This window comes from Petaurus breviceps, unplaced genomic scaffold (genome assembly GCF_028583685.1).
Source record: "Petaurus breviceps papuanus isolate PSGF00001 unplaced genomic scaffold, PetGlider_PUasm1.0 76, whole genome shotgun sequence".
Classification (NCBI taxonomy): domain Eukaryota; kingdom Metazoa; phylum Chordata; class Mammalia; order Diprotodontia; family Petauridae; genus Petaurus; species Petaurus breviceps.
The window spans coordinates 10,327,554-10,351,754 of NW_027186473.1; the positions used below are offsets into that span (position 1 = coordinate 10,327,554).

General features: G+C 39.9%; 1 protein-coding gene and 1 long non-coding RNA gene across 2 annotated transcripts in view; one reads left to right on the top strand and one right to left on the bottom strand.

The window, feature by feature from the left end:
• SCFD2 (sec1 family domain containing 2) overlaps positions 1–24,201 on the bottom strand; it is a 438,813-nt gene that overhangs the window by 68,467 nt on the left and 346,145 nt on the right. The gene's annotated exons all lie outside the window — the stretch shown is intronic.
• Positions 6,609–8,140, top strand: LOC138175007 (uncharacterized). The gene is made up of 2 exons (XR_011171850.1): positions 6,609–7,547; positions 7,713–8,140. It is a non-coding gene; the product is annotated as an uncharacterized lncRNA (long non-coding RNA).

The window sequence follows — 24,201 nt, forward strand, 5'->3', positions numbered from 1 at the left end:
AAATGTGTAATTATGCCGTACTGTTTTTAGCCAGAAACCTACCCCTGTTTAGACTGTTAACTGTCATATCAGACCAGGCTCTCTTGCCCTTTGGTAACTGTTAAGTAAACAGAGTGGAAGGACTAGTACAGTGGCTGTCTGGTCAGCACTCAGGTCCATGATTCTAATGCATGCATGAGTGGTCTGAAAAGTCACATCTCCTTTAAGAGCAGTAACTATAGCAGCTTCTCTTCCATAGCACCTGGCAAAATGCTTTAATTACCATGTCTTACTGGATCCTCTCAATAATCCTGTGACATACTGAACGTATCAATATCCCCATGTTGGAGATGAGAAAATGAAAGCCTAGAGATGCAAAGTGGGTTGCTTAAGGTCCTGTGAGTAAATAAGTGTCAGGGCCATGATGTCAACCTTTTGATTTTAAATCCCATGCTGGGACTGAATCCCATTGGACCACACTGCATTTTCCAGGAGTGGCACTTTTCAAAGCACCAAGTAGCTGAAATTCCCACATTACAGTGATGTTGAAACATTAAATTTAAGAACTGAAAGGAATCAGTCACCTTGTCCAATCCCATAATTTTATAGACCTGAGAGGCCCAAGATTACACAGCCAGGGGCAGCATAAATAATTAATTAGTGAAGGGTATTCTACCCACAATGAATCTGCCAGGTAAGCCACTAAGACCCCTTACTTTGCAGAGAAACTAATTGGAAAAAATAGGTTTCTGATTATCAATTGGTACTTTCTAAAGAAAATTGGAGCAACAATTCTCTAGGGAACAATCAGAATGTTGTGGTGAGTCACCATCATTTTCATTGGTCAATTAATTTAAGTAAATTGAAACAGTCTCTAGTAACACCTTTAGGTGATTAACAAAGTCAGTCATATTAAAGACTCCAGAGAACTGAGTCTCAAACTGTTCCAATAAAACCCAAGGCGCTATGAATGCATATCCATTTGGGGGAAAAAAAAAAACGAAAAAACATTCATTTGTCTTTGGTTAATCTCAGCTTGCTATGGAGCCAAGTCCTTATTTCGTGAAATCTTTATTAACAGCGTCTAGGAGAGGAGGAAGCAAAGGGGAAGGAAAGGTTACAAAAGAAACAAAAGCCAGAGTCCCTCCATCCTGCAGGAAGATACTGGCGAGTGGGGCCATGTATATATGTACCGTGTCTGCATGTGTAAAGGAATAGGCTTTGGTTCAAACTGAGGTCAAATGTACTGAGGGGATGTAGAGCAGACATCAGTCAGTCATGTGTCCCTGGGCAGGAAAACTTTCCTGAGATAGGTAAATTTTGGGTTAGATTTTGAAGGATGAGGAGAAGGACATAGAATGTTTATTAAGTGGGGGGGGAGGGTTTGGTATGATGAGATTTCAATAGGCGGAAATTTATATGCAAACTTAAAGTAGTAGGAATGAGCAAACTATACAGGTTTTGTGTGGAGAACCCCCAAAAGCTGACTAATTTGGCTGAAACCAAGGGCTTGCACTGGAGAATAATGAGAGATATATTCAGAAAGATTAGGCGTGGGGGATACAGCTTTGGGGGGGGGGCTTTGAACATCAGGCAAAAAACCACAATGTAATTTTAGAATATTGGTTCTCAAAACAGATTTGGCAAAAAAAATAGCATTTGAGGAAGCATCAATTTCAGAGGAATTGCAGAAGGCCTCTTGGAAGAAGGAAATGATTCCAAGAGGTGAGGTGTTGGCTATCAAAACCAAGAGAGAAGGGAAGACAAGAGAGACAATTTAGAAGGTTGATCATGACTGATAGTGGGGGTAAAGGTAGATAGAGATGAAGCCAGGTCAAAGGCAGCTCTAAAATTGCAAATCTGTGAGATCATTTGTACATAGTTTTTTGCACATTGTCTCCCCTGTTAGATAGTAAGCTTCTTAAGAGCAAAGACTGTCCCAGTTCTTAGCACAGTGCCTGACATATCATATACCTCTAATATTCATATAGCCCTTATCATGTGTCAAGCATTGTGCTAGGTGCTTTACATTTATTCTCTCTTTTCATTTCCTCAACAATCCTGGGAAGTTGGTGCTATTACCTCCATTTTATAGATGAGAAAACTAAGGCAAACAGAGTCTAAGTGACTTGCTCAGTGTCACCACAGATAGTAAGTGTCTAAGTCTGGATTTGAACTCAGATCTTTTTATTTCCAGGCTTGGCACTCTTGCTTAATAAGTCTTTGTTGACTGAATGGCTTCAAGGGGAATTTGGGAAGGTGTCCCAGTTTGAGAAGACAGAGAACAAGTTAACTGAGCTTGTTTTCTAATGAAAGATGTTCAATAAATAGCAGGAAATATGGAAACAGTGCAAAAGGTCAGAGCTGGAAATAAAGATTTAGGAGTCTCCCACAATGTTGTAATTCATCCTTCATTTTCAAAGACCAATAAAGTCATTTTTAAGTGGGGTCTTGACTTGTACATCAGTTAGATTTAAGTGAGGCAGAGTTGCACAAAGTCATCAGCCTCACTCTCTCTTTCAGAGTCATTGAAGTTCAGTGGCAGGACAAAAGTCAGGACAATTGGTGACGGTCTACAATGGCCTTGGCATCTTCAATGTCTGACCAAGGTCTAACTGTTCCACAGCACTTGCTTCAGCTACCTTCAATGGCCATTGGAACAATTCTAATGAAAGACATCTCCAAATGTGTGGGGTAAACCCACTGACTGGTTTAAGGCTACAGCTTTTTGGAGTGACAGGTAACAGATGGACATCAAAGGTGACAAAGCAGCCCGAAAATGGGTTTGGCAAGCCCTCACATCAGAAGTGATAGTAATATTAATAATAGCATTCACATAGTGCTGCATAGTTACAAAATCTTTTTTTACCTCTTATATGAGACCTTTCCTGATATCTCCAGTTGCTAGAGCTCCCCCCAAATTACTTCATATTTTTTTCTTATATATGTATATAATTTTTTTTTTTTTACTATTTTTATATTGTCAACCAGATCAAATTGGCCTCCAAGTTATGGGTGGCCAGTTGAACAGAGCAGGCTAGAGACAGGAAAGTCAGTAATCAAACAGAAGTTTAATTTTAAAGTGAGGAAAATGGCTTGCAAGCAACATGTGCCAGGGTCCCAACCCTAGTGGGGGGACCCAAGGTAGTGGGGCCGAACCTTGATTTATATACTTGTGGTTAGACAAAGACTCACATAGCATAGTGTAACAATGGTGAGGCAAACAGCAACACTGGGGAAAAGCTGTCTAGTGACAAAAAGTTCATTCACAGTTGTGTTTCATGTCTGGGCCTGCTGGTGCTTGCCTGAACTCAGGGACCATTAGTTCCAGAGGGTGAGTGCAAAGGATTGTTGTTATGACAAGCTCAGGGTGAACCTTGTTTTCTGGGTCTCAGCTCTGGAAAACAGGGTGTCTAACAGTATCTTGACATTATGCTCCTGTATGTTATGTTCCTCCATAGAATATAAGGTCCTTGAGGGCTGGCTGGCATCGTTTCATTCTCTAACACTCAGAACAGTGCTTTGAAGCTAACAGGTGCTTAATAAAGGTATGTTGATTGATCACAACGCTGTGAGGTAGTTAGTACTAAGATTATTATCCTCTTTTTGCAGCTAAGGGTACTGAGGCTCAGAGAATTCCAGCAAATAGGAGAGGCAGGTCTCCATCCAGGTCCTGTGACTCTCTATCCAGAGATTCTTTCCCCAGAATATCATACTAGTCTTCACTGGCATTAGATAAATCTCTCCAAATGGAACAAGTGCATAAAGGAAAGAAAGAAGGCCTAAGGCTTGAGTCTTTCACGCTAGTGAGTACTGGGTCATTGGCGGGACCTTTGAAATACTTTGGTTTCATAGCCAAAAAGACCATTATATTCACTATAAAGGCATTTCTTGATCATATGAGAGGAAGCATGGTACAGTGAAAACAGTGCTAGATTTGGAGTGAGAACAAGTCCAAATCCTGGCTCTGCCAACCTCTACTAATATGACCTTGGGCAAATCACTTCTATAGACCTCAGTTTCCTCATCTGCAAAATTAGAGGTTTGAACTACACTTCTGAGGTCCCTTCCAGCATTAAATCTATGACCCTGTGATTATCACAATAGAATCTGACAAGTAATACAAAAGATAGACCACTAGCATTGTAGCCTGTAGAAACTTTCAACAGAAGGAAAAAAAAAACAGTATCAGGTGAAGGGGGATTTGGCATTGTAGAAAATGAAATGTTGTGAAGCAAAATCCATCAGACAGTCTTTGTGTGGAGTGCATCTAACAACTCCCTGACTGAAGAAGGAAGTTTTCTACAAATGGGGTAAATTAAGTTGGGTCCAACAAGCCCATGGGGATTGGGGTGGGGAGGGAGGATGGAACCTTGTTACTAGATGATGTGCTCCAAGAACTAGAGAACATTTGCTATCCGAACTTCACTATGAATATGTTGAATTCTCAACAACTCCTTGTTAGGGAAAATGTGTCACTAAGTAACTGAGGCTAAAAAAAAAAGCCCCATGAAGAAATTCAGCAGGCCTAGCCATTATGTAAAGGAAGAAAGCAGAACAATGAGGATTCCATCAAAAGCTACTCTCAGATAATGTCACGGATTTACATGACCCATCCCTTGCTGCCAAAACAATTCCCCAGGCCCAGAATAGAAATGAATGGGAGATCTGAATAGAGATATAGCATGAGGGGCTTATTTTTAGCCTATGAAACCATTTCTATTTATTAACCCACATCCTGAAACTACAGACTGCAGAAGAAAAGGAGAATCAGAATGGAAGCTATAGAGAGATGCTGCCCTTGATTATCTGTGGCAGAACTTTATCTAGGAAGCCACAAATATAACGGGCACTTAGGAATGCACTCAGTGGAGTTGATGTAATGACAATCATTATAATTTTGAACTCGCTCCAGGAGGTGGCATGGCCAGGTTGATAGAATTACAAAATTAGTCTCATACTTTTTTGCGACCATCATTTTATGCCAAGGTTGGTAATGCTCCTGTTTTTTCTTTAAAAATTTTTTAAACAAATTTTATGTATTTATATTATTTATTTATATATTTTATAAATAAATATTAGTTTCTCTCTTGGTCTCTCTTTCCTCTTCCCTCCCCCCCACTCCCACCCAAACCCCAACACTGTCACTGAACTCAGCTTGGAGGGGGAGATGGCATGAAAGCCTGTGTGTGTGTGTGTGTGTGTGATACAAAGCTCATTGTCCAAGCTTGCCTTTCATTGAGCAACAAGTTCTGATGCCTTTCAAACCACTTGCAAGTAAGTTGGAGCTGATCTGCTTGGAGCTTGGGAGGAGAGTTCAGAGAAATCCAGCAAAGCTGGGGTACAGAAGACAAGGGTTAAGGTTTCTCTTTTATGCTATTCATGGCCCCATGCTTATAGATAACAAGCGTTAATATTTGTTGAAAGAACAAAAGTGGGAAATGTTCATCTTATGCACTCCCAATATTTTCACTAGTTGGCCCTTTCCCAAAGTGGTTGCCCTCTGGCTACCCTTATTAACATTTTCAATACCCCTTCCTTTCCAGAGTTTACCAACCCCAAATCTCATTTCCTCAAAGAACTGCTCTCCCCTGCCCAGCCCAACTAATCTGTTCAACTGATTTCTATTACAGGATGCCAATGGACTTTTATTCTTCCAAGTAAAGTTCTGGATTTTAACAGGGGCTTTTAGCATTGCCTTAACTCAAGGCCGATGATGGTGGGATATTCAGGCACTACTGCCACATACCAGACAAGGTCACACGATCAGAGGTCATAGACAGTCCCTCAAAGTCAATGGATGCCTCTTAAATCACATTCTTGAGGTGGTCACGTCCTCTGACTACTTGCACTTTAATTTTACTGAAACCACAGCAAGACTGTGGTTCCTCAATTTCCCAAGTTCTAGCTGTAATACCTCTTCCGACCTGCATGACCTTGGTCAAGTAATTTTACCTTTTCATTTTGCTTTCCTTATCTACTTGAGAGAAGGGGAGTAGGCTGTACTAGATGAGTCCCTTTTAGCTTTAAAGTTTTGGCTCTATCTGGATCACAGTTGTGTGCAGAAAGACAGAATGGCCCCTGGAAGCGCTGAACTTTCATAAACTTGTGCCACATGGTAAAGGCAATTTAAGTCCCCCAATTCTAAACTCTATTCTGAGTCTAAAAGAGCACATTGTCCTCGATGCAAAATTCTATGACATGTTAATGAAATATTTTCAATTCTGTCCTTGGAGACAGATTGCATCTCTAATTATTTTTTAATCCCACATGCTCACAGTGGATAGAGATCACTTTCTTCAGCTCAAGCTATAAGGCAGTTGCATCCCTGCAGCAGAACAGTGGAATAGGACCTGGCCCAAGCGGGCAGAAATTACATTTGTATCATAGCCATAACAAAGGCTCTTTTGAATTGGTTCTGTCAGATAAGACAGCTCCTATCTAGCCCATGTAACAAACGCTTGGCGGGGAGAAACCAGTCTTTTGTGAGAGATGAGGTATTCTGGGGAATGAAGGAACTATGCTCTGTCATGACTTTCTACACAGTGCCCTAAGAGAAAATAAAAGTTATTGTTTTCATGGTCATAAGCTTGTGATGGCAAGTTATAATACATAGTCCCTAGATCAAGGAATAAGCCACCCATTTCAGCTGACTCAGGAGAACTGAGATTCTGCCTTAAATCAAAGGATAACTGGCCTCAGGAAGAGATGATGCCTCTCTCAAAGACAGGGATGGTTATCAAGGTCTTGCCAAGGGGGATGTTGATATTGGGTGAGGTAGGACTGTTATAGGGCAGGAGCTAATGCTGTTTTCTACTGTAAAAGGCTAGCAATGCCCATGAAAAGAACTCACGGGACTCATTAGACTGTGTTTTCTTGGATGGAGAAGAGTTCATTCATTGCTATGTAACATCCAAGTATCTGGTACATGGGTGTGTATAAGGTAGACACTCAATGAATGCTCTCTGATCTATATTAGTACTAAAAATATTAATGGCTGGACTTATATTGCCATTTTAAAAATACTTTATTTACATCTGTGATCTCATTTGATCCTTGGGCCTGTGAATTAGGTGCTAGTATTCTCCCCATTTTACAGATGGGGTGAGGGAAGCATATAGCAGTTAAGTGACTTTCCCAGGTCACAGTCAATGTTGAAGGCAGGATTCCAACCTGGGTCTTACTGCTGATTCTCCAGCACACAGGCTATAATACATCACACTAGCTGGCTGAGCTATACCAATGGAAGTGCGACCCTGAGGGTAAGTTTCCCATCCATCTGGCCCAAGTCTCCCCTCCCATTCCATTTGGCTGGGTCCCGGGAGCATTATCACAAAAACATAAGCTATCACAACACAAGCAGGATTCAATTTAGAAACACTTCCTCTTCATAAAAGGCTTTTCACTTGGAGACACAGGGGGAAGACTGTGGAAGCAGTGAGACTACAGGAGAGGAGGAAGAGCTAGGTAAAGAAAGAAGAGAGAGACATATGCAAATAAACACAGAGAAAGAAAAACCCTTCTTTTAAGCTGAAGGGTTCAGTGGTGTAAGTTTCATGTGGATTTGGGTAAGTAACACCTCATTTCAGTTTCTAGTTCAAGTTTCAGGTTTGAGTGATCCTAAAAATTTGGGGCAAAATCAAGTGGAGAAAATTGAACTCCTCTAAGTTGGTGACCTTGGGTCCAGCATCAGGTGTGTAACCAAAGTGAATGATTGTTTTTCTTGGTTTCAGGTTTTCCTCTAAGAGCAGCTCTGCTATAGAAGAATCTCATTGACTCAAGCTGTGAACCATGGGAGAATGTCCATTTTTACGGCTGCTTGAGGAGGGCATAGTTTTTGTCAGTCTGCCAGATGGAAAAATAGCCATTAGTGGAAAGAAAAAAAAAATTGAGACAGCTGCTTTCAACAATCTCAAAAGTTAAGGATTGCTATGGGAGCCCATCAGAAATCAAGCTGACTCTTTCTTCCATTGTTCAGCAGTAATCAGTCTGTTTTTCCTTCTAGTTCCTGTGATTGAGACATGCTTAAGACCCTAAAAGAGCCTTCAGAATCAGCAAACCCATGAACAACTACTGCATGAATCTCTTGGTCCTATGATTCCCATTGTTCTGGTCCCAGAACAGATTTGATTCAATTCAATAAACATTTATTAAACTCCTATTAAGTTGAAGGCCATATGCTAGGCACTGATGATATAAACACAAAGACTTAATAGGCTATATCATCTCAAGGGGCTAACATTGTATTCTACTTGGAGGGTAGGGGTGGTTTACAACAAGCATGCAGAGAAGTAAACAATTTAAGGAGGGAGAAAGCATTAAGAGATGGAGAATCAGGGTGTGGAGACGGGGAAGGGCACCAGAACCGCACCTTGAAAAAAGATGATTTTGAGTGGCAGAGATGAGAGCAAGCAAGCTCCAGGCACCGTGGACAAAGGCACCGATTCAGAAGATGGATACTGACCAGGAGGAGCTGGTAGTAGGCCTGTTGCTTGAAATGGAGTAAGTAAAGGGGAGTAGTATGAGATGAGATCAGAAAAGGAAGTGGAAGCCAGATTTTGGAGGACTTTAAATGGTGGGCTGAAGAGTTTCCCTTTTGTGCTAGCGGTAACAAGTTGCTGCTGAGGTTTTCTGAGCAGAGGTTGGGAGAGGAAGTGCATCTTAGGAGCATTCTTTTGGCATCTGGGGGGAGGATGGGTTAAGACAGGAAGAGACAAGAAAAGCAGGTGGACTGATGAGGCTCCAACAGCAGTCCAGACAAAAGGGCCTGGTAACAAGAGTGGTGGCCTTATGAGTGGGAAAAGGGGGATGGATGGGAAGAGATGACAGAGAGGTAGCATTAACGAGAAATGCTAAATCATTCGATTTGGGAGCTTGACCAAGGAAAAGTTAAGGATAGCTTTGAGTGACTAGGAAGATGGTGGTGCCCACAAATGGAAATTGGGAAATTTGGAGGCAGAACTTAAGAAAGGGGGAGGGGAGAGAGATGATTAGCTTTGTTTTAGATATGCTAAGTTTGAAATACTTAATGAGCCACCCAGGCATTTAGGGATGTAGGATGGAGCTGGGAAGGGGGCAGTTAGATGGCACAGTAGATGGAGTGCTCAGCCTAGAGTCAGGAGGGCCTGAATTCAAATCTAGCCTCAGACACTTACTAGCTGTGTGACCCTGAGCAAGTCACTTATCCCTGTTTGCCTCAGTTCTTCATCTGTAAAATGAGCTGGAGAAGAAAATAGAAAACCACTCCAGTATCTTTGCCAAGAAAATCCCCAAAAGGGGTCACAAAGAGTCAAAAACAACTGAACAACAACAACAAAGATGGGGTTGGAGATAGATTAGGACTCTCTCTATATATGTGTGTGTATATTACACATATGTATACACACATATATGTCTGTATCTACATCTATTTGGGAGTCTTTTGCATAGAGATGAGAGCTGAATTTAGGAAGTAGATTAAGATCACTACCTAGTAGATAAAAGCACACATCAGAATGTGTATCAAGAGAAGACAACAGAGGCCAGAACCTAGGGGGGAGGGAAACAGACTTGGGGGGTAGGGAATAAATATGATCCATCTTATTTTTAATGGAGGGAGGTTACTTGTCTAAGGTTAAAAAAAAGTTAAAGAAATCAGATATTTATCAAACATAAGCCAAAGATGGAAGGAAAGATGCCTTTGAGTGGCATGGCTTGGAACAGCCCAAGGCAAAAGGGAAAATGTGTTTGGGGGGGAGGAGAGAGAGCCTCACTGCCCTCCCCCTTCCCCTAAATGTCAATGTGATAAGCATGGCTTGGGGCTTGTTCTGACCCTTACTAAATGTGTGACTAAAAAAAACTAGCTGTGTGACCTTAGGCAAGTCACTTAACCCCAATTGCCATACCCCCCCCAAACAAAAAACAAACAAAAAAAATCCCTCCTTCTGTAAAATGGGGATGTTTACACTACTTATCTTACAGGGGTGCTGTAAGGAAAACACTTTTTTAAAAATTATTGTAATAATCACATTACAAAGGACTTCTGGGAGAAGGGAGGGAGAACTGAGGACTGAGGGCAATTGCTACCCTCTTCTCCAGTGCCTTGGAAGTAAAGAAATGAAGGATTTGGCACTTTCTTTTTGAGAGGCTAAAGGTCCCTCTTAATGAATCTAAGTAATTAAATAAAACAATTTCAGCTAGATTTTACATGCAAACCAATCCAAGACTCAAAGATCTTGAGAAATGTTTCCATTATGACTATAGTATTTTTTTTAATAAGGGGGGGAACAACATTGTGACTACAGTATTTTAAAATAAGATCTCAAATAAGTTCTAAGCTGCCAGTTGCTAATGAGAGCCTTTCATCTCCACTAATATATGATTCATTTGATCAAATAGCATTTATTAAGCACTTACTATCTTCCAGACATAATGCTAAATGCTGGGGAATTTTAAGAAAAGCAAAATACTGTCTCTGCCTTGTCAGAGCACACATTCTAATGAAGGAGACCACACGTAAGCATCTAGGCACATACAAGATCTATACAGAGTACATGAAAAGGAAACTGAGCAGAGAAAGCAATAGCTGTTAGGGGAAATGAGGAATGGGAAGAGAACAGGGCCAGGAAAGGTCTCCTGTAGAAGACAGGACTTAAGCTGAATCCTGAAGGAAGCTAGGGAAACAAGAGGTTAAGGTGAAGGGCAGAGCATGACTCTAGACTGTGTGGGCTCAGCAGATCTACAGTTTTACAATCATTTAATGATCAAGAGATGAATGTCAGGAACTGGCCTCTGCAAAATCTGTAATTCTTTTCTTCTCTGAAAAGTTACTAAAATTCGAATTCCCTCTTTCCAGATAAAAATAGAAAGTTTCATACCCCTTAAATGTTCCCTGAGAAAGGCACAGAATGAGAAATACTTCACCTATTCTGTGAAATGAGTTCACTCAAAATCCTTATAAAGAAATAACTGCCCAAGTCTTAAGATTTATCAAAAGTGACATTTTAGTTGCAGATGGCAGCAAAGGTTTTTCATGGCCCTGAATTTACAAAAGCCCAGTTAGCTAGAGTGAGTATTGATTTGTGATGGGAAAGCAGGAGAGCACGATGATCTAATTCATTTTATAAGCTGTGTGGCCAGTGTTAGATTATACCAGTGACAGTCAGACATTTGCTTAGTGGAGTGGGGTGCAGAGGCGACCTTAACTGAGTTGCACTGGTTCTAGGGCTAGAAGGGATCTCAGAGGCCATATGGTCTAAACTCCTTACAGATGAAGGAACTGACACTGAACGACATTAAGTGATTTGCCCAAAGTCATATAACTACTAAATATCAAAGGCAACATTTGAACACAGGTCCTCTTACTGAAGAGATAACCCACTTTTTTTTTTTTGAGGGGGGTAAGGTAGGGCAATTGGGGTTAAGTGACTTGCCCAAGGTTACACAGCTAGTTTTTTTGTGTTGTGTCTGAGGCCAGATTTGAACTCAGATCCTCCTGATTCCAGGGCCAGTGCTTTATTCACTGCACCACCTAGCCTTCCCAGATTAGCCCACTTTCCATTGTGCTCTACTGCTTCTCCATCCAGGCGCCTGAAATGAAAGCAACTGGCTGGCCAATTACATGGAGTATCACATTAGAAGATAGGTCTAAAATCCAGTATAATTCATCCAAAAGATACTTTCACTAATGGGTTTTTATGAGCCATAATCCATGAAAACTACTTTATCAAGCCATCAGAAGCAGCCAGAGAACGAAAAAGCAAAAGGTTAGTCTATGAGCGTTTGATAAATAATAATAATAATGTTTAACAAATGAGATGTTAAAGACAGCATAGGTCACCCAATAGCTGACAGAAATTTACAGAACTCCCAAATCCAGCTGGGCTTTTCCATTCTCCACTTGGGTAAGCATTTTTCCATTGACACTGAGAAACACTTGATCTGTAGCTATACAGACCACACAGTGCTAAACTGTCTCAAAGTAGTCTCTGTCCTTAAAATTACAAGTAAAACATTAAAGTGAGAGCACTGTTATAGAAAAGCCTATCCAAGATCAGGTGATGAGGTGAGAAAGCTACATAATTACAGCTTTGCTGTTTATACTAATAAACATCATGGGAATAGCTAAAGAATGTTCAATATCAGTTTGTATGATTACATGAACATTAAAGAAATTATTTCATTAAGTTATTTCAGGGTAAATTTCAACCCAAGATGTAAGTGTTGTTAATGTCCACATTGGAAGATGCCCATTGGAATATGGAGTTAGTAGATAAAGGATGCTTCAAGATCCAAAAGGATGAAAAGGACAAAGAGGCCTTTTTATCTCCCCCTCTAAACCTTCCTTTTCTCTGCATTGGTTTAGAGGTTTCCTCTTCCATCCCTCTTTTATTCTACTCCATGTTCTCTCTCTCTTTTTTTTATTTTGCTTTTTGGAGAGGGGAAGGTAGGGCAATTGGGGTTAAGTGACTTGACCACAGTCACATGGCTAGTTTTGTGTTGTGTCTGAGGCTGGATTTGAACTCAGGTCCTCCTGACTCCAGGGCTGGTGCTCTGTTTGCTGCACCACCTAGCCACCCCTCCCTGTTCTCTTTAAGCCATACAACTAACCTTCCTATCACTTCTTTTTATCCACTCTTCTGACACTGGATATGGGAGCTTGTCCCTCTCTTTATGTTATTTTTACAACAACCTCCTATCTCATGTAGAATCATAAAGCTGGAAGCATTCTTAGAGGTAAATGAGTCTAATTTTATGTATGAAGAAACTGAGGCCCAGAGAAGTTAGCAGAGTTGCCCAAAATCTCACAGCTACTGTGTCTAGGGCAGGATTCAAACCTTGGGATTAGGTCTTCTTGATCCCAAGTCTAGCACCCTATTCACTGTCTCACCTGACTGTCTATTTTTGTCCCCATTCTTCAAAGCTCACCTTGGATCCCACTGACCCCATAAAGGCCACCCTGATTAAGAGGAAGCAAAAAGGAAAACCATTTCTAATATTTCCATAACCAACAACTTCTCCAATTAAGATTTCTACTCATCTTTCAAAAGCCAGTCCAAATACTAAACCAGTGCTTTAGCATAGTGCCTGGCATACAGTAGAAACTTAATAAATGTTTATTGACTATTACTATTACTAAGTCTGTTCAATGAAGTGGCTAACTCCAGCTAAAAGAAATCCTTCCATTCTCTTGACAGGTAAAGAACTTTCTTTGTATCTTCCTTGTCACACTTTCATATTCTATTCTGCATTTTAGTTATTTGGGTACAGAGCTTATCTTCCCTACAAGACTATAAATTCATCTTGGACTGCCACTATGCTTTCTATGGTTCCTTGTACATAAATGATATTTGAGTAAATGAATGTATGAGTGAATGAGTGTGGCCCTGTGGAAATTATATCTTGGAGGTTTGTTTTTCATATAGTATTTGGTACAATGCTACGGGCAAGAGTTTACCCTCACATTATTCTAGTTCTGTACTTGATTTATTTATTCTCTGTTTATTTGCCAGGTTTCACATCCCAGAGGCAAAGTTTGTGCTCTGTCCTGTACATGATGTGACTATAAAATAATAAACCACAAATAAAAATATCTCATTAACTTTTTAACTATCCTTTGTACTTAAATGAAAGTGAAGACATTTAAGATTGGAAGCTGACAGTAGTCCCTAATGTAGCCTTTCAGGAACATAGAAAAAAAATTGCTAATTTGATTGGTGAGAGGAAAACAAACAAAATGTGCATTTCCATTATGGCACTTTGCCAAAGACAGGGAGTAACTGATTTAGGGCGAAGAGAAATATTCCCTAACCTACTTTTTATGGCCGGACGCTGTAGTTCAAAGGAACAATTCAGATGTGAGCACATTTCACTGAGCTAAAAAGGTCACCTTGGTCCTGACTCAAGTATGATGTGCTTCTGTGCTCACTGGGGCACCATGAAGGTCCGCCAGGGTGACCCAGAAGACAGATCATAGACCCCAGACTCCAAATGACATCCTGTTACTAAAGTGAATTCTTTATTTGTTGAAGTACATATGAACTGGTCAGTTCGATTTGACTAAACATTTATTATGTACCTGCTATATTCAGTTACTATGTTGGGCTTGGGTAATACCAAAAGAAAAAGGAACTAGACCTTGCCCTCAGGGGCTTACACTCTTTTGGGGGAAGATACATGTAGACATATAAGGACAGAAGAATACTTTGCAATCATCATGTACTACACTACTCCTTCCAATGACACAAATCCCTTCTCTTCTGTGATTTGGCAAAGGGTCTTCATGAGTTTCATAACCCTGATGCAATCAGGTAATATGAACTTAGCTGGGCTGGCTTTCAGAGAACAGATAGACAGCCCATTGCTGCCCTGTACTGGAAGTTTTTCTAGTATGCTAGGATCTATCAAGGCTTATACGAGCCAGTCTACACCTTGAGAAGTTGCATCTACAACAGGATGAGGTAGGTATCAGACTCAGATATTAGTAGAGGAATGTGCTTTTTGGTTTAAAAATAAGTTTCATGTTAACATTTCTACCTATGATATGCACAGGATGATTTGAGAGAAAATATACAAGAAAAGCCACATGAGTCCTTATATTTTCTTTGAGCTCCTTTACCTGAAGAGACATTACTGGGATTTAGTTGGACATGAAAACTACATCTGGTTAACTCACTATCTGCTTCTGTGAAAGAAGCATTTGAATAATCAACAAGCCAGGAGTGGCATGTGGCCTGAACAAAAAGGAAACATATGAACATATAGTATGCAAGTACATACATATATGTATGTATATATATGCACAGACAAGAACATGTATATTTATGTAGTAATTGCAGCTGCTGACAAATGGCAGTTTTTGGGAGAAGCAATATTTCTTCCTGAAACGAAAATGTATAAGCTTAAAAAAAAAATCCATTTAACTCCCAAATAAGAAAAACCTCCATGGACTTCGTATGAAGGGCACCAATGGTCATACCTCACAAAAGAAACTTAAGAAACTGTATTTTATACAAACTTTTCCCAGGTCTTGACTGTAACATAAAGCCTTAAAAACTAGGAGACTTCCTAGATCATTCAGGGTTTACCTGAATCTGAATTCATTAACAGAAGCTCAAGCTCAATGTGCTTTAGGGCTAACTTTCACTCAGGTCTATCCAGCCTTAGTGTGAAACCAGAAATTGGTAGCAACATGCATTTGCATCCAACCAAAGGTATAATTATACCATCATTTGCATGTAGCTCCTACACAACTGGGTTGGAAGTACGTCAGGCAGGAGCTGGCAAGGTTTGCAGGAGCTGGTTTTCATTATCTGACTGGTGGTTGTTTTTAAGAGAGTACCATTAAACTTGATTTAAGGGCTCCATGTGTATATGAACAGTAAATGGGATTGTTATGATCAAAACTGTCATTTCTAGGTGTTCCTCTAAACACTCCTCCTTTGTATAAGAGGATTACAGTCAGATGCAAAAGAAAAAAGGTGCCCCCCCCCACTTTTCACCTATTAAAATGACTTCTTTAGAATAAGCCTTTCTGCTTTTCCTTCCAGGTAGTGAAGAAAAACAAAACAAAGCTTGTGCAATTATAAAAGGTACACAAATATAAACAGTAGATCGCTGTTCTTGTTATGAGATTGGGAACACAGAGCCAAGCACTCCATTTACTCGGAGTGAAGGGCCCTTTTTTGTTAATGCCATAATGATTGTTTATATGTTTCTGGTAGACAGGGAATAACATCATTCCCCTAGCAATGGCTTCTATTGCTGATTCAATCTTAAACTTCCGTCAAGTCCCTTAACTTTGCTGCACGTGTCTACTCATTCAAGGAGCATTTCTTAAATAACAATTATGGGAAGAAGCAATTTGGGTACAGGGCTTTTCTTTCTATCTTGTAAAAAAGTAATTTGCAAAATAAGAATGTTCTTTATAATCTCGTCCAGCTCCAAATTCAATGATCCTATGATATTTTTCTATTTTCCAAATCAGGGTTCCTCATCAATATTCTTTTGCTATAGCTTCAATCAATCATTTGTGAGCTTCATGATAAAAGGGACTTGTCTCAGCCTACAAGAGACCTTCATTTGCATGCTTGTATTTCAGTAGCAGGAAGTATACATGTGTATGCCTGCTGATGAAAGTCACCAATCACCTACACAGTTCTCCTTGTGACCAAATAGGATGGCATGCTAATCCTTGTGGAGATCCACCTTTCTATCTTAGCCCTTCCAGAGCTAGGCAGCAGAGAGAATAGAGAACTGAACGTGGAGTCAGAAAGACTTAGGGTCAAATCCAACTTCTAATGCCTTTTAAAGGTATGATCCTTCACAAGTCACTTAATTGCTTGTTGCCTCAGTTTCCTCATGCATAAAACGGGGATAATGATAGCACCTATCTCTCTAGATCGTGGTGAGGATGAACCCAAATAATATTTCATCAAGTGCTTTGCAAATCTTAAATTTTTACAAAAATGCTAGCTATTATTATTATCTACCTGGAATCTAAAGGCCCAGTGAGGAGAAAAGCATATCTGGGAGAGAAGCCTCATAGTGTCTCTCTTGAACTCTGGAGTGAATTAATACAGTAAATTTATTGACAGAACAAACCATTCCAATTCACTTTCCATTTCACTAGCTCCTCCATTCTTGTCGCCTTTGGTACAAACAAGATGACCAAAGTCCCTTTTCCTGAACCTAATCCTTATTCTCATCAGCTCTATTCCTCTCCAGATCCACTGTAATACAACCCATCCATCTTCTAACCTCATTCTACTGTGCCCTATGGAATCTTCACTATATTCTCAAACATCCAGTTTTTGAAGTTTGCAGTCAACATCTTCTCTCCCCCACCATCTCACTTTAATGGAATCCTGGCTTTCCCCTGAGGACACCACATCTCTGATAGTCCTCTCCACTCAAATCTCTAAGAGGAAGAATGTATATGCTCCTTGCTGAGCACTGCCCCTTTCAGATTCCTCAATAAGCTTCCTCTTTTGAGATCCATGCAATTCATTTACACCACCCCAAACCTTGCCACTGTTATCTATTAACCTCAAGGTCAGGCTTATCATTTTTTCACCAGCTGCATTTTGAGAATGACTGATTATGTATAAGTATAGCCAGCCCTGCCCCCAGATCATTCTTCCATACTATCCTGAACGACTATTAAGCAGCACCTTTGGCGGGGGGGGCATTCTAGATTTTGGTACATGAAACAAAGGAAGTGAGAGGAGAAAAAATATCAATACTGGACAAGAGGCAATAAAAAAAACATTAGCCTGAAAACTTGGTAGAATAACAGCTCGTTGAAGTCAAACACTATCTAGTTTTTGCCTTTGAATACTCAGTGCCTAAAGCAAAACCCAGCATGGAATATGCACTTGATATATATACATATACATATATATATACACACACATGCACAGAGACATGTGTGTATATGTATATATTTTTTAATTTAATTGCTGAGACTTAGTTTATTGATTTTCCTACTAAGAAGCTCTTTTCTTTTGAGCATTTCACCTTGTTTGGTCTTAGTTTCTTTATCTGTAAAATGAGGCAGTTGGTCCAAATGATTTCTAAGATCTTCAGCTCTAAAATTCTATGATTCTAAGAGAAGATGGACATTTATGTTTCACTATTTTTCCTTTTGGTAGTACAGTGAACAGAGCACTGGGCTTGGAATCAGGAGGACTCATCTTCCTGAGTTCAAATCTGGTCTCAGAAACATACTAGTATAACCCTGGGCAAGTCACTTTTTGGTCAAATGGGGTCACAAAGAGCTGGACATGATTGAAATGACTGAAGAACATTTTTCTTTTAGGTAATGGAATATTTGGGCAGCTAGGTGGTACAGTGGATAGAATATTGAGCCTGAAGTCAGGAAGACACATCTTCCTGAGTTCAAACCTGGCCTCAGGTACTTACTAGCTTTGTGACCCTGGGAAAGTCACTTAATCCTGTTTGCTTCAATTTCCTCATCTGTCAAATGACTGGAGAAAGAAAAGGCAAACCACTCCAGTATCTTTCCCAAGAAAATCCCAAATGGTGTCACAGAGTCAGACACAACTGAAACTGAACAAAGTGGCATACTTCAGTTGTACACGATCATTACAAGCTTTATATTTTTGTTTATGTGAAAAATGGTCATCAAAAATCCAACTAAATGTGCTCAACTTTTCCATTAGATCACCTTTGGGCAACACAAGATCCTATTTCATAGATGGTACGAGCCAATTGTTCATTCTCCTAAATGTTTAAATTGTGCAAAACAAATTCTTCACATTGCAAAGGAATGCCAAAAACAGGATGACATGACCTTAGCCCAAAGAATTTACTTAAAGCTGTTTTATAAACAAAAGACAATAAACATATGGGAAGAATTACTGAGAAAAGGGTCACTGGAGCATGAAACATTTGAGGAGGTCACCAAAGAAAGAGATGAGTTTCAAAATTCAAAACAAAGGTGTCCAAAGTTAAACAACAACAACAAAAAAAAAAAACCAAATGTAAATTTGGGAATGCTAGATTGTGTGTGATGGAAGAAGAAATTTTCAGTGAGGGTAAATAATCTGTCCTGTCTTTGGTCACTAAGGAGTGTGATTTTTTATCTTATGTCTTTAACCTATGTAGGCAGCATGGCATAGTGCAAAAAAGTCTTGGGTTTAGAGACAGAAGGTTTGGGCTCATACCCCAGCTCAGTCACAATTACCTGTCTCACCCTGAGCAAGCCACATAATATCACTGCATCTCACTTTCATCACCTACAAAAGGAGGGAGTTGGACTAGATAGTCATCTATCTGCAAAAAAATTCTTTCAAGCTCTAAATCTGGAATACCCTTTCATATAAACAGACATTGTTTGTTCAGGCTGGGGCTACATATGCAGAAAAGGCTACAGCACACACAGGTGATCTTCTCATTGTATTGGCCAAGAGACAGGAGCTGTCATGTGGTGGCCATGGTCAGTAGCTACAGAGTGACACCTTCTACTAAGATATAGGATTCCCCTATGTATTCTTTGAGGAAACTCTCTCTCTCTCTCTCTCTCTCTCTCTCTCTCTCTCTCTCTCTCAAGGCAGCTAAGTCAGTACTCCTGATCAGCAATCCTTTTATTGGCTTCTTATGTCACACTGCATATCAGATATTTTAGACCCTTTCAATTTCTTCCCAGGCACGAAGTCAATCCCCACTCCCACCAGATGCCTGCCCCTCCTACTTACTGAAGGATCCAAGTAGGCACTGACTCCCTTTGTCTCCAAGCCTTATTCCTCCCTTGCTCAGGTAGAAAAGTCCTTCCTCCTTTCTGAGGATAACATTTACACCTATGCCAACAAAGATTCTCAGGGCTCCCCCTGCCTAAAGACAACAGTAACAACAAAATTCCTTCCCTTGATTCTGGAACTTGCTTACTCTGTCTCTGACTCCTGTAGCCCTGAGGACATTCTGCCTTGTATTTTAATGTCATTTGTAACATCTTTTCATCTTCCCACATAGTAAGTTAATTGAGGGCAGGGGTTGTGCCTCGTGTATCTTTGTATCACTACCCTGACACAAATGTGTGTATTTGCTGATGAACTGGCATCTATTTTCCGCAGAGTGGAAATCCATTGACTTCCTCAATCCTGGGCAATCTAGCTTCTGTGGTGTCCTTGACCTCTCTCATATATTTGCTGCTGTTGATCAGCCTTAATATTATTTTCTCATTTTTTTTCTGTGACACTGAACTCCTCTTAAAACTCTGCTTCCTTTACTGGCTCCTCTTCTTTCTCTGGTCCCCTAAATGTTTTTTTGTTGTGTTGTTTCACTTGTGTCTGACTCTTCAAGAACCGATTTTGGGGTTTTCCTGGAAGATACTGAAATGCTTTGTCATGTCCTTCTCCAGTTCATTTTACGGATGAGGAAACTGAGGCAAAAGGGGTTAAATGACTTGTCCAGGGTCACACAGCTAGTAAGAATCTGAAGTCAAATTTAAGCTCAGGTCTTCCTGATTCCAGGCACTCTATTCACTGCACCACCTAGCTTCCCAAAATGTAGCCATCCCTTAAGATTTTGTCCTTGGTCACTTTCTTGGTTTTTGGTAAATTTTTCCTTGGTGATTTCATGCATTTTCCATTGAAGATTATTTCAGCTATAACCTCAAGATGCTACCATCCAAACTTTTATTTCCACTTACTTGATAAATCTACATTTGGTTGCCTTGTTGGCACCTCAAGATCAAGATATCCAAAGCTGAACTGATAACTTCCTTACCCCCAATCTGCCTCTCCTGATGTTTCTATTTCTGCTAATGACACCACTATCCTCTTGGTCATTCATCTTGGAATACTCATCTCCTTCCTTCTCTCTGTTTTTCACCCATCCAATCAGTTACCAAGTCCTATTTATTCTACCTCATATTCATCCCCTCATTTCCATTTCTACCACCAACAGCATAGTTCAAGCCCTCATTTTCTCTGTCCTGAGCTACTTGTAAGACTGCTAATTAGTCTTCCTACTTGTAGTTTCTTCCATCTTCTAATTCATCCTCTTCATTGCTACCAGATTAATCTTCCTAAAACATATCTTTGGCCATGGCGTTCTTCTGCTCAAAACCTCTGTAATAACACCGTTAGAATCCAAGACAGACACACACACACCGCTCAAGCTCACAGGAAAATTACTTAGTTATAATTTATTAACATTGAAAAAAATGGTGGGGGCGGCCAGGTAGCACAGCAAGTAAGAGCACCGGCTCCAGTGTTGAGAAGACCTGGAGATCGAATCCCGGGCTCAGACACTTAGCACCCACCCAGAAACACCTGGCCGTGTAACCTTGAGCAAGTTACTTAACCCCAATTGCTTAGGGGTGGCCAGGTGGCTCAGCGAGTAAGAGTACCAGCTCCAGTGTTGGGACGACCTGGAGATTGAATCCTGGGCTCAGTCACTCAGCACCACACCCAGAAATAACTGGCCGTGTAACCTTGAGCAAGTTACTTAACCCTGATTGCTTAAAAATATTAAAAAAAAAAAAAAAAGAAAAAAATGGTGAGAGCAAGGATATGTGTTATCCTTTAATTTTTCAACCTAGATCCTTTTTGTCCTGGTTCTAGAATATGACCAAATAGCTGGTGGTCTCAGTAAGCCTATGAGTGGGTCACTGTCTCAGGGGGTCCATTCCTTTATGCTCAAAAATAAACAAGATTTTGATTTGCCCTTTTACAAATACACTAATGAACACATGCCTCCATGATCTGTGTTAAAAGATATATCAGCAATCATTGAGTCTAATCCTACCCATTTTAGAAATTAGGTACAAAAGGATAGTCAATTACCATACGTCATACAGCTGGTAAAGAGCAAATCCAGGGCTCAAACCCCAGACTTCTGACTCCAATCATCAATAAATATTTTCAAAGTGCTTACTACATGCTAAACACTATATTCCAAATTTAGTCATCTTTATTAGCCAAGAGGAAAACATTTTTGGTTAATGAAAACAAATACTCCTATCATTTCCTAACGCAATAGTTAGCAATGTTTTGGGCAGGCACCCATTTTTAGAAGTGGAAAGGCTCCAAGTTTTTAAGTTCCAAGATGTAAGATAATTAAGGAATTATTTTTATCTTTGAATCATGTAAAGACTTAAAAATTAGGTCAGGAATTTTTCTGGCTCTAGTCACTTATTTACTTTCTGAGGACTGGATGGCACAGGAGATTGGTGAAAGAATAAAAATATTCACAATCTGGGATCTGTAGTGATTGCTAACTGCATTAGTCTAATGGGACCCAATTTTTAAAAAATGGGCAAGGAAAACATTTTCTTCTGCTCAGAGCTTCCTGAAGCTGTCCAGAATTAATACCTGCCAGTCCAATGATGGCTTGGTATTTTTCTTTTTGTTATTTTCTGTCCAGATTTCCAGGCTTACTCTGCAGCAAGCATGATATTATTCACACCATCCTAAAGATTAGACTAAAAATGCTACTTTGTATTGGTTACCACAGTCTATCTGTCTTTTCAAATTAAATGCCTCAAATGGGTTGCATATGTGGTGGGCACCATTAGTACAATTGTCCTGGAAGGACTATAGCAGTCACTGGAAGTCAGGGTATTAGAGTTAAGGTCTACTCATAGAATCAGAGACCCTTAGAGTTGAAAGGGACTTTCCAGGTCATTTAGGCTAACCTCTTACCTAAGTCAGGAATCCCCTCTACAACAACTACAAAAGGTGGTATTTCAGCCTCTGTTTGAAAACTTAGTGAAAGAAAACTCATGACTTCACAAGGCCACGTATATTTTTGAACAGCTTGAATTTTTAGAAAGGCTGCCAATTTGGCACCTTTCACAAGCACAAAAGGAAAAGAATAGTTTAAAGCCTTATCCTTATCTTTTCTTTTTTAAATTAAGTATTTTGTCTTTGGGGTAGCTACATGGTGCAATGGATAGAGCATTGGTCCTCAAGTCAGGAAGGCCTAAGTTCAAATCTGAACTCACATGCTACTTGTGTGACCTTGGTAACTCACTTAAACCTGTTTGATTCAGTTTCCTCCTCTGTAAAGTGAGCTGGAGAAAGAAAGGGCAAACCACTCCAGTATCTTTGCTAAGAAAACCCCAAATGTGGTCATAAAGAGTCAAACACAACTGAAACGACTCAACAAATAACAACATCATTTTGCTTTTTAAGGACCAGAAGTTCTTAAAAGCAGAGTTTTGGATAGAGTAGCACCTGTGGACAGGAAATACAAAGGATGAAAAGTCATGAAGGGCTTATAATATACCAGTGAAGGGAATGCAGATTACAGATTCACTGGAGTACCAAATCTAATATGCAACTTGAAAATTAACTCATTTGAGCAATTTCAATGGTGGAAAAGAAGATTATAGTAGTTCATCCACATTTCATATATTAGGAGCATTTATGGGAGCAAATATAAACATATAATGCTCATATATTTATGAACAAGCCTCACACAGGTCCACGGAATAAAAGTTCCATCTGTACCACTGAAGGGAGATCACTCATCTGCCAATGAAATGAGGGCTGGGAAAGAGGCTTCAGCATGCCTTTTGTAATTCTATGATTTATTTTTAGTTAAAAAAAAAATCTATATTGAAATGGCTATTTGGTTGGAATTTGGCATCATCTTTTTTTTTGTGTCATTGTTAAAGAAAATGTGTTAAAGTTGGAATGGCAATCTTCACTATTTAGAACCTGAAGAGTCCTGGTGTTTTAACTGTTTTTCTTATGTGCTGTTCAGCAACTTGTGCACAAAGCAAGATTAACTGACTGGATGCCTTTAAGGCAATAGGCGACACGGGCTGGGGTCATCTTTGTGACCTGATTGTTTTCCAAGCCCGGTGTCTCCAATAATCTGCTTGTCTGCTACAGTGACTTCTTGTGTTACTCCCTAAGTCTCTTGCCTGGCTTACCACTCCACTCCAACCCCTTAGCCCTTGCCTTTTGGAATCAAATTTAAACTTTCTGTCATCACTTGTACAAATTTCTTTCCCTGACTGACTCCCCTCTCACCTCTTACTCTGGTCAAACAACTTTCTGTTTGTTTTTATTCCTGCTCCAACCATCCTCCAAGCCAGCATATGTTTTGGAAACTCTTTCAATGATGTGCTCCCTTCTCTTCCCTCTTTAAGCCTAGTTTCTTCTAAGAAGTTTAACTTTAAACATGGAAGGCCTTTGCAGAGGAACCGGATGACACAATCACAATTTTTGTGACACGTTAGATTGCAAACTCTTTAACCACAGAGATTCTCCTTCTCCTTCTTTTTCCTCTTCCTCTTCTTTTTCCTCTTCCTTTTCTGTTTCCTCTTCTTCCTCCTTCTCTACTTCTTCTTTTTCTCCTCCTCCTCCTCTCCACCATTTAGCACAGTGCCTGCCACATAGCAGTCACTTAAATGTTTGTTGAATTAAATTTAATAAGGTGTTATCACCCTTCTTTTCAATCCTATAACACTGCTGGCATCGAATCTACAGAATTTAAGTTGTAAAGTCTGTTGTGACAGGGACCACATCTACTTCAATGTCTCATATAATTTTCTTTTTTTTTTAAAGAATGTTTTTATATTATCAAGGTCTTACATAATTTCCAATATACTTTTGCTGTAAGCTTCCTCGTCTCTCTGCTGGTCACTTAGTGAAAAGCCTGAGGGAAGAGCAAATGAACTCTTTCAGCTCTAGCTTTTGTGTTTAGGCCACTAGTCCCTTGGGCCCATTTGGTCTGCAGGGTGGTTTCCATACCTTTTAAAGAAAAACC